At 35.6% G+C, this 11,729-nt stretch overlaps 1 long non-coding RNA gene across 1 annotated transcript; it reads left to right on the top strand.

Annotated features, from left to right (window-relative positions):
* Positions 1-3,176: 3,176 nt before the first annotated feature.
* On the top strand, positions 3,177-4,018 carry LOC145046423 (uncharacterized). Its single transcript, XR_013682001.1, has 2 exons — positions 3,177-3,334; positions 3,699-4,018. It is a non-coding gene; the product is annotated as an uncharacterized LOC145046423 (long non-coding RNA).
* The last annotated feature ends 7,711 nt before the right edge of the window (positions 4,019-11,729 follow it).

Raw genomic sequence — 11,729 nt, 5'->3', positions numbered from 1 at the left:
TGAATGAATTGACTTTAGTGTAATTCCTTGTAATAGGAATAATGTTTTGTATCTCCTAACTATCCCTATAATAGTTAACTGGAAGGTAATTGATTGTCCAAGTAGGTTTATACACCCTTGTTACACAAGAGTGTGGGAAACTGAATGAAGGGTGATATCTATCATATCAATAAATATATAAGAACATAAGTGTATAGATATAGTTTTGATCAAGAAGATGAAAATGGTTTTGTAAGACATTTAAGAGTTTTGAACAATAATTAACAATGACTTGATGTCATTTTAATTAACATTTCAAAAGAAATACATTTGATAACAAAGTATTTTTAAGATAGAAAACCATTTCATACATCACATTTCGAAGCATGTGAAATCGGTTGGATGAAAACACAGTTATAAATCACATGTGATTGATTCTATAGCATGTTGTTTTCTACTTGTATTCCCCCCCCCCCCCCCCCCCCATTAAAGCATTTAAAATAATTTAAAACATTGATTAAGGGGTATGAACTCACTTGTAGATGGTGGTTTGAATGAACTGAACGATGTAGGATTGCTAAGTGTCAAGTGGAAACTTGTACACACCCAAGGATCCTAGTTAACATATAATCACACATATATGTACCCAAATAGTCTTAAACTACTAATTGAAAATGTTAAGACATCCTAGAACATGATAAACACCTTATATAAGTGTTATAAGCCCTAAGGATTGCATCTAAGTTGTTGTAGGACAAGGCTAGTGGGTTTAGGGTTCCAAAGGACCCCATTATTGAGTTTACTCTCCAAGACCATAACAACAATGAGTTTACGGTCGTAAACCCTTGAGTTTATGGCCGTAAGCTCCTAAGCCTTAATTCATTTGATGTTTTGAAGCTTTACATGTCCCTTAGAAGTATTTCTACTTGATGGCTTAGTCCTTGGAAGAGATTGGGGCACCTTTCAACTCCTTTGAGGAGTTCACGGCCCTAGAACCAAATCCCTTAGAGATTACGGTCTTAATCTCTCATGGGCATGGTGTTTTTGGTGTTTTCAAGTCCTACACACATTAGGGTACGAGTCTAGGCTAGTTTCACAAGGTAAGGAAGGGACTAGGGCACACTTTTGGACCTTAAAGAAGGGTTTACAGTCCAAGGTGTTCTTGGACCGTAAACTCTTTGATCTTGTTGTTTTCATAAGATTTCTAGGTTATTAGACACATATCAAGCCCTATAATACACCTAGATAGAAGTACTCACGCTTTGGGACGAAAGGCCGAAGATCCGTGAGAGAGAATTTGGCTTTTCTCTAGTTGGAAATGGAACAAATGAATAAATATGGCTAAGGACCATATATATACCCCTAGGGTTTTGGACCGCAAACTCTATGTTTGGGTCATATAGTTCCAATTTCTTGGAGTATGAAATGTCATTGTTTCACAATAACCCTAATAGTATCCCCTCTCCTAGCATCTCCTAAAGTGTTAATCATAAAATGTTCAAACTTATCCCAAATCATCTGAAAGTTAACAGTAACTGTTCTGGCTTCTATTGACTTGATATGTAGTACATAATGGAAATTTCGGGTTGTCATACTGGGTACACATGCAAGGCACTCTAGGCTTATTTTGGTGAAATCCCTTCCAACATGGCAACCTATGTCCCTTTCCTCCATAGAACCACAAAAATCAAGGTTGTTCAAGCTCCTTGGACCTCAAAAGGTCCGGATCCAGAGCTTTATTACTCAATGGGACAATAAATCTCAACCACAAAAGCCATTAAAGATATAGAAAACCCTAAATTCAATGCTCTTTAACAAAAACAGAGGAATAAGGTCGAATAGCTACCTCAAAATGAAGATCCAAGTTGAAAACCTCCTGAGATGAAGTCCTCTTGCCCCCTTCTTGCTAGAAACCCTTCCTCTTTGGCTAAATCACACCAAAAACGAACAAAGAAGCTCAAACTCGCTCAAAATCGCTAGGGTACCTCTCTCTGGACTGGTAGCCGCAAATGGAGGCTATAAAGTCCTTTAAATAGAGCTCAGGTCCGGGGATTTAGGGTTTCAGTTGTCAGCACAGACTCATCGAGTCCAACCTTACCGACTCGTCGAGTCCCCTCATTTATCGGTCAACAATACGCGATCCTACTCGACGAGTCTAGGCGTCAACTCGTCGAGTCCCTCTCTCAACTCCAAAAATTAATGATAAAATATAATACCTGGAAATCCGGATGTTACATATATAGAGTTAGGTTCAAATGTTTTTATTATCTATTATGTGCATGTGTGATGGATTCTAGACCAATCATTTTAATTATTTTAAGAAAGTATTTAAAGCATATTAAATGCTAAAAATTTAATTAATGCTCATTATACATTCAACATGTAATTTGCATTAATTACTTTCTTAAAATAACTAAAATGATTGGTCTACAATAAATGCTACATGCACACAATAGATAGTTAGAACATAATAACCTAACCCATATATATAGAGTTAGATTCAAATGTTTTTATTATCTATTATGTGCATGTATGATTGATTTTGGACCAAGCACTTTAGTTATTTTAAGAAAGTATTTAATGCATATTAAATGCGAAAATTTAATTAATACTCATTAAACATTCAACATGTAATATGCATTAATTATTTTTCTTAAAATAACTAAAATGATTGGTTTACAATGAATCTTACATGCACACAATAGATAGTTAGAACACTAAGGTAACTATATATATATATATATATATATATATATATATATATATATATATATATATATATATATATATATATATATTCAATTTCAAACCCAATTGTTTTAATATTTTTAAGATTATATAGGTAATATAAAAAATTTCTTAAAATATATGAATATTGGTCTTTATTTGTAGCCAAAATTATTTTATGTATTTTAGTGTATTTTTTTTAATAAGAATAAAATAAAATTAATTAGAAAATAATGTTTATAGTGCAAAAGAGTTATAGCAAATAAATAAAATAAAAAATGGAACTAAGGTTTGGTGGAACAACTGTCCGTTCAAATTCAAACTTTAAATGAGTGTTCAATTTTTTATTTTATTTTTTTGCTAATGTTGTGAACTATTAAACCTTTAAATCTAAAAAATGTGCAAAACAAAAAGACTACAACATTATAAACCGTGACAAAAAATTTATGTATTGCTTTCCTTTTTTTTTCTTTCATGCATCACATCAAATGCTTACCATTTTCTTCTTCTCCCTCAAATGCGTACACAATCATCGATGGTTTGATCAACTATTATATACACCTAATCTTTCAGATTTCTTGTTTTTAATGTTTGAATGGTGGTGATCAAGGGAAACAAACGCATAAAGGTCATTCCTTATTTTATTACGCTTTATCTCCTTCTCCTCCTATCTCGCCCCCTTCCCCATTACTCATTTGGCACCCACGGTATATAACCATCAATTGCGAAAAATTATTCACCCCCCTAATTTATTCAAATTTTCAAGGTTTCATGATACAGTCTAACCCGATTAGAAGCATTTGATTTTATTTTAATTTTTTATTTGAGTTATTGAAATTTATGTGGAGTTTTGTGTTGTTAAAAGTGCTTATCAGTAGTGAAATTTATCCAAATGAAACACTAAAATTGGGATTTTGAACATTATATTTGCTCGATACATCCAACAGATTTATTCTAAATTGAAATTTATCTTTTTTCATTCCCATGTACAGGTCGAAATTATGCAACTATCTCTTTGTTGGTGTAGAACTGTAAGATCTTAAAATGCAGTGATGGTGTCTTCAAGCTTTAATAGGGATCCAATGATACCTCGGCTTAGTGATGTTAAAAGAGGCATTGTGGGATCCTAAACCGGTGATTTTGTTGAGATATAGGGTTGTTGTACTTTGTTTACAACTTGTATTTGATGTCTTACAAGAAACAGTTTGAGAGGAGGAAGAGAACTACCCCAAAATTGTTGGGTTAGATTCTTTATATTGGTGAATGACACTGAAATTTGTTTCTTCTTTGAATCTAGCATCCATATTATTTATTTTGTAACTAAATTAGTTGGTGTTTATATTTATCAGGTTTTTGGAACAATAAGAGACATAATCTTCAAGAAGAATAAGTTTTTTTCCAAGCAACATTGTATTTATGTTAGTAAATGTTCTCAATTTGAAGAACCATACTTTATATTTATGACATATTCGTGGTCTAGCTAACATTTGGAATTAAGGGTGTGTTTGGATTAGAAAAGTTGTTTTTTAGAAGTAAACTGATTAAACAGCTGAAAAACTAGGATTTTCTAGCTTTTTGAAAACTTTATTTTTTCTATCCAAAAAACTGTTTTAAAAATCATTTTTTAAAAATCATTTTTTAAATACACAAAAACCTTTTTAGTTTATTAGCTTTTAAAGAAATGATAATCTAATAAGCTATTTTCAAAAGATTATCCCGAACACCACTAAAACTAATTCGTTTTCATCTTGATCTCGCATATGAATGGTTAGTTTTTCTTTATCACTTCATATTTCGTATACATCAGAATAACATGGATGACATTAATAACAACTTTTTTCTGCACGCCCTACTTTTAATTTATTTTATTCACATATACTAAACTATATCCATTGGTGAATTTTTATATGTTTGGTTGTAAAGAAAACATTGAATTAATGTAAAGAAACTATCAAAATAAAGTGAAGTGAAAAGAATCAAGCGACCGAAGCCTCCATCTCAAACCCAATAAACATTTTTAAAAAATATTACCAAATTCTTTTTTTTTTTTACTTTCATATTCTACTATGAATATAATAATTAGAAATGAACACGAGATGCTCTTATATATTTCGTAGAATGTGTCATTTCATGTTTTGTGAAAAATATCTTTAGAAAGCCAAATCAAGATGATTTGATGATGAATACATTACCAATAATATGTATTATGTACTTTATGTAATTTTATTTATCATGTTACATTTTTAATTTGATTTATCATTTTTATCAAGCATGTTTGACAAGTGTTATATATTTTTATTTCTATTCTGTTAATATTTTATATCTTAAATAAATAAATTATATGTTTCTAAAAATAATAATACTTTTAATAAGTTTATTTGAATAAAAAAGAAATATAAGTTATCTTTATTTAATAAAAAAATGATTTATGTTTGGTGTTAATGTTAGTGAAAGTTTGGATTTGGTTGGATTGTATAAGTGGTGGAAAGTGAAATTTGTTTTTTAATGAATAGTTACGTTGAGTTGGGTTGTGAATGATGATAAGAGGCCGATCAAAACCAACGCAAAGACTTATTATGCAAAAATTTAACGAATATGATAATGTATATATGGTCTCATTATTATAACCACTCGCCAAATATAACAGTTTAGTAAAGAAAAGTTGCCTAACGATAAGAAATCAACGAATATTGTAACATGACTCACGAATTAAGAGATTAATGTTGAGTGAGTTAAACGTCACTAATGTGACGCCGCTAATCATTTGTTTAAATGAATCATCTTCATTTGTTTTAAATCATTTATTTTCACTAACATACATATACTATACATGTATTATTAAATCCATACATACATATATATGCTCCCTAAAAGACTCGTATTGTAATCTTCCTCAATTAAAAGAAACAATTCAAATGATAGGAAATGTAATCATGAAAATAGTGGTTGTACCCAAGACTCTATTCCTCTTACATTTTTGCTTCCCTCTATTGTCACCTCTTGCAGCTAAATGCATAATTGAACTTACTATTCTAAATCATCACATAGAACAAAATAGAGTTTGTCGTTAAATATTATAGCATAGTTTAAACACCTTTTTAATATCTCTACCACAACATACGTAAACCATTGAAGCACCTTCTTGACCTCACAATGGAACCACTTGCTAAATTCAGAAGATTATAAAAAACCAAGATTTCATTATATCTTGCTGCACACTTGAATAAACCCATGCATGCCTTTGTTCTGTATAAAACTATTACCCACATCATGTTTAGCTCCAACCTACATGTATAGACTAAGATAAATACCCTAGCATGCTTCTTTACTTGAGACACCCACAAACCCACGTAAACACCCCTTCCCTTGTCATTTTTTCTGCTTCGTCACCATCCAAAGAGCACCCTCATTTGGAGGTGTTGCTATTGCGTTTTCCAATAGAAAAAGAAGGTGCAGCATCTCGTTTCTTCTCTTTCCTGTTGCCAGCAATTAAGCAACTCAAGAACACCTCTGGAAGCTGTCAAGATCGTTGCTCCCCCCCTTTATTCTTCTTCTTCTTCGTTGATGTTGCTGTCAAGCAAGGCTGCCAACCACCTCTTAGTCTACCGTTTGTAGGTTTCAAGCATGCTTATACAAGCTTTACACAAAACAGGGGACAAAAATTAACACCGGGAAGGAGGCAAATGTATATGTATTTTATTCACTGATAATGAAGGAAAACATAGGGGATAAATTACTACATACATCTGCCTGTGAATTTAAACTAAGACTTTGCAAAAGAAAAAAACAAATAGGAAACTAACTTGACTAGTTGCCAAAGACAGGAACCACTTACTGGTATCTTTGATTTATTCTCAACTAAATAAAAAATGTGCATTAATATAAGATTTTGAATTAATCTTAACATTCCCCCCTTAATTATGAATCTTCTCAACTCCAATTAAGTCTCGCATCTCCTCATGTTTTATCCTTGCTAATGACTTTGTGAGTATATCAGCTGACTTTTTGCCACAACTAGCATTTTGCTAGGAAATTACGTGCTCATGTAAACGCTATCTATAATAATACTTGTAACTCTAACTTGATAATAGGCACTATGTTCATTCTATGACAACAAACTTAATCAAGATTCACTAGTGAAGTTCAAAACCTAATACAAAGCATTTCAAAGGGTCAATTATGAGCTGAAAACCGTAGATATCCCGGTTCAAGTTCATTATAAACTAGGATTTTCTAATTGAGCCTAATGGACCAATAAACATTCAACTCGACTTTTTTGGGCCTAGAAACCCTAATTGGGTCTAATTGGACCCACATCCATAAAACTTACACTTTGGGCCATATGGGCCTAAAATGGTCTAATTTATCTCTAATGGGCCTTATTGGGCCATAAATGACTCCATTTACCCTAATGGGCTATAAACTACACTCTTGGGCTTATATTGGTCCGTGAACACCAAAGAGAGCCCAATGGGCCGAAAAATGCCTTTGAGCTTCATAAAAATTCAAACAAGCCAAGAATGGGCCTAAAACCATTTCATCTCCATTCTTTCAAGCCCATTCTCGGCCCATGTAATTAAACACACAAAAAATTGAGGAAGTATCTACTAGTGACACCTCATTAATGTAACGCTCGTAGATTCGGGCTAGTCAATTTAGAGACGATAAGCATCAAAAAATGACTTTTTGATGGAAGATTATTTAGAAGGATTAATCTTAACCAAGTTGTAGTATATGTCACAAGGTTTCCATGCATATACAGAACGCAAAATCCGAGTTATAACGAAGAAGTTATGACCTGTCGAAGTTTCGCGACAGAACCGGCACGACCCAGCGCGACCCAGCACGACGTAAATAGTGAACTTAAGGTAGATAGATATCTATCCTTAGTGATCTAAACAAGATTTGAAGATTTATTCGATAGTAATCCAACGATAAAAAGACAGATGAAAACGGAGTTCAGATGAAGGAGTTATGAATTTCGAACGGAGCTTTCCTGTCCCGGCCTACTATAGATAATATATAAGTAATATACTTATAATATATTAAAAATAAAGTCAAAATTAGCCAATGGAGTCTAAACGAGAGTTGTAGAGCATAATCTCACCTTCACGTCGATATAAAGAACGTCGAAAACGGAGTTCGTATGCGAAAGTTATGAATTTCTGAAGTTCGGGGCGCGAAACCCCAAAACTGTCAGAGACCACGACGTGGCAAGCAGTGCCACGACGTGACAAATCTCCTGACAGCTCCGGGAGTCCCCCAGATGCAACTTGGGATGATGCATGCAGTGACGATCAAGCCCACGACGTAGCAAAAGGATCCCACGACGTGGTAAGGGCCAAATTTGCCCTATAAATAGATTTGAAGGGCCAGCCGACTATGGTTGCTCCATCCCTTCTCTCCCACTCCCGATACACCCTCTAAGCCCTATTTTAACCCCCCGAAGCCCCGGTATCAACCCCGAGACCCGAAGCAAGTCCCGAAGCCCGAAGATCCCGAGAAGAAAAGAGTTTCCGAGCCGAAGCTCTGCCCATGAGAAACTAGGTGTGTGAAGTGATCCCGGTTTCACCGAAGAATACTACTTCTACAAGTCGTAGTGATGTCCGATCATCTTCTGATCAAGTGAGTGTGTAGTTACTTTCTTCTAACGCATAATTATGAAGTATTTTATACGAAATACGTGTTATGTGTATATATATTGTGGTTTATATGTGTGAGTGTGCGGTTACTCTCTTCTAAACACATAAATATAAAGCATTAGCTATGAACACTACTAGAAAAAAAAAACCTTTTACGACGCTCATTGCGCGTCGTAAAGGGCTCAGACGACGCGCAAATGCGCGTCAAGGAAGGCCCTGTCATAAAGAGAGACGACGCGATTTTGCGCGTCATCTATAGATGACGCGCATTTACGACGCTCATTTACGACGCCCAATTACGACGCGCGTTTACGACACGCATTGCGTATCAAGAAAGGCCCTGTCATAAAGGAAGACGACACGCATTTGCGTGTCGTAACCTTACGACGCGCGTGTTTATGACACGCATTGCGTATCAGGGAAGCCCCTGTCAAGAAAGGCCATGTCATAAATGAAGATGACACACATTTTTGCATATCGTAATTTTAATTTTTTTTTAAAATTATTTATAGATTTATTGAATTTCAAATTAAATTTGCATATCATGTCTCATAATAAAAAATAAAATACCATATACAAAAAATACAATACATTGCACAAAAGTTAATGTCATACAAATAATCATTCCAATAGTAGACAAATGTAACATTTCAACATTTTTTATATAATTAACTAAATTATTAGCCAAATTTCCTAAAATACCAACATACATATCTATGAAGAGCATTAACACTATTCTTTTCCATCAAAAACTTCAAAACCTGCACAATTAAATTAATGTGTAATAAGCTACAGAAATTTGTGTGAGCATATGGATAATTCTCTATAAACACCACATACAGGTATATAAGTGAAGTCAGAAGTCAGAATTGTAAGTAAGGCTAAAGATGCAGCAACTCACATTGAAAAAGTTGACTGATAAGACTCTGGAACCGTTCTTGCATCATTAGTAGAGGAGCAGGGGAAATGGGAATTGAGGACAAAATGATGTTGTTCCTGTTTCAGGGAAAATACCACCAGTTGGACTGATAAGGTGACAGATGGTCCGTAAATATGAATTTTTAAAACAAAAAATGATTAGTTTTTAAAATTTTTTTATAGAAATCCACACATGTCGATTTTGTCTCCAATCACCATGTAATAATTGCTACTTATATGGTGCATTAAGATACACAAATTGATTTCTTTTCTATAGGACTTTAGAAATGTTATAGAAAAGTTGTATTCAACTACAAATCATTCTAAAAGTTCGTATCACAAGAATGATTAGAAACAAATGTAAGTGTCATATTGTGAGATATTTTTATCCAATTTTCTTATGTTTTCTGGTTAATAATTTAGTGTGTCAAATCTTTCAGGTATTTATACATATATGCATTAAGAAGACCGAAATAAACATAAAAAAAATCTTAATGTTATAATGTATTACCCACAATATACTACACCATGTACTGTAACACCAAATTTTCAAACAAACTTTTTCGATTTTTTTTTATAAAAACATAATTCCATCAATATTCATAGAAACAACCATTTTAATTGTTCAACAAAATAGTACAAAATCCCAAGATCAAAATGTCAAGCTCCAAACGTGTGTGTACGGATCAAGCCGGCGCCATCCCGCGGTCGTCACTAGTACCTGAAACAAATAACATCAACACTGTAAGCACAAGGCTTAGTGAGTTTCCCAAAATACCACATATAGCACATATTAGCCACTCTAGGCTATAACTCTGTGGGTCCGTGCACCCAAACTCTGTGAACCCTCAGGTTCCAACTCTGATAATCATGCACCACATAAATCACATAGAAATCATGCAGTACAACACATAACGTATATATAGCACACAAATACTCTATCACATAGCTCTGGTTACCTACTCAAGGTAAAGTATAGTGAGAAGACTCACCTCGCGTGTCTCGGTAAACCGTAACCCTGAAATCGCTAAACACTCGATCTGCCGAGCTGAAGTCCCCCTTAGCACAATACATCTCTAATTAACACTTTCCCAACTAGGGTTGACCACACTATAACAAGACAATCTAGGTCAACGCTGGTCAACGGTCAACTTGACCGGACTCGGCGAGTGCACTATAGCGACTCGGCGAGTCTGAGCGCATACACCAATTTCCCTGGAATCCTCTCTTGACACGTCGAGCATCCCCTCCCAACTCGACGAGCTCCACCTGGCACGAGTTGTGGGGCCACCACGACTCAACTCGCCGAGTCTCAAGAACAACTCGACGAGTCCGGTTTGACTCGGTCCACCTGTCCATCCTGACTCCCCCTTAACCCACTGAGTTCACTCATCCCAACTCGGCGAGGCCACTCGCTGAGTGGTCGTGCAACATTCAAGCTACTCGCCGAGTCCGTTCTTCGGACTCGGTGAGTCCGTGCCATGCACTGACTCAATCTTGCTCTAAAGGCCAGATCCAGTCCATTAATCCATAGATCCAGTCCCTCCAAGCTTATTTAGCACGTAAAGTCACAATCTTGATGCACATATAACCTCTACATGACCATAAATGATGTTTTTGACTCAAATACTTCAACACAAGGTCAAGGACTCCATTTCCACCTATAAAGCTTGATGAGTGAGGCCCTCTGGACCTCTATGGATCCAGATCCATGGTCTCAACTCAAAGAGGGAACCAAAGGGGCACCAAATCACCCCATAAATGACCACATTAAGCCCTAAATTGCATCAAACTTCACCAAACAGAAAATGGTCCGAAATAATACCCCTTGGTTGATGATCCAAGCTCCAAATCCACGAAATAGCAACCTCCTTTGCTTCCTCTTGCTTAGGGTCTCCTTCTTCTTGCTAAACAACACACACAAGATCAAGATTGGCTCTCTTTCCTTCACAAAACACTCAAGAACTCTAGGGACACTCTCTGGGGGTTGGGTGAGCACAAATGACGGCCATAAGGCCCCTTAAATAGGCCTCAAACCCGGAGATTTAGGGTTTCATAACACAGCGCAGACTCGCCGAGTCCAAGTGCGCACCCTCGATCAATCTTGCGTCCCTACTCGGCGAGTCCGAGCTCCAACTCGCCGAGTCCCTCTCACAATATATAAAAATTCAAACTTACAAGATACCTGGTAAAAATCCGGATGTTACAACTCTCCCCCACTAGAACTGGACTTCGCCCTCGAAGTCCCGCTCTAAAACAGCTCCGGATGCTGCTCCCGCATCATACCCTCCGGCTCCCAAGTCATCTCTGATCCCTTCCGATGTTGCCACTGAACCAATACCAGAGGTACCTCCTTGTTTCTTAAAATCTTGATCTTCCGATCCCTAATAGCCACGGGTCTCTCCGCATAATTCAGGCTCGCATCAACCTGAATATCCTCTAGTGGAACCACTGCCGACTCAT

This window comes from Lactuca saligna, chromosome 5, assembly GCF_052625555.1.
Source record: "Lactuca saligna cultivar CGN05327 chromosome 5, ASM5262555v1, whole genome shotgun sequence".
Taxonomy (NCBI): domain Eukaryota; kingdom Viridiplantae; phylum Streptophyta; class Magnoliopsida; order Asterales; family Asteraceae; genus Lactuca; species Lactuca saligna.
Note: the sequence above shows the minus strand (reverse complement) of the source record. Positions and strands in the feature narration are given on the sequence as shown.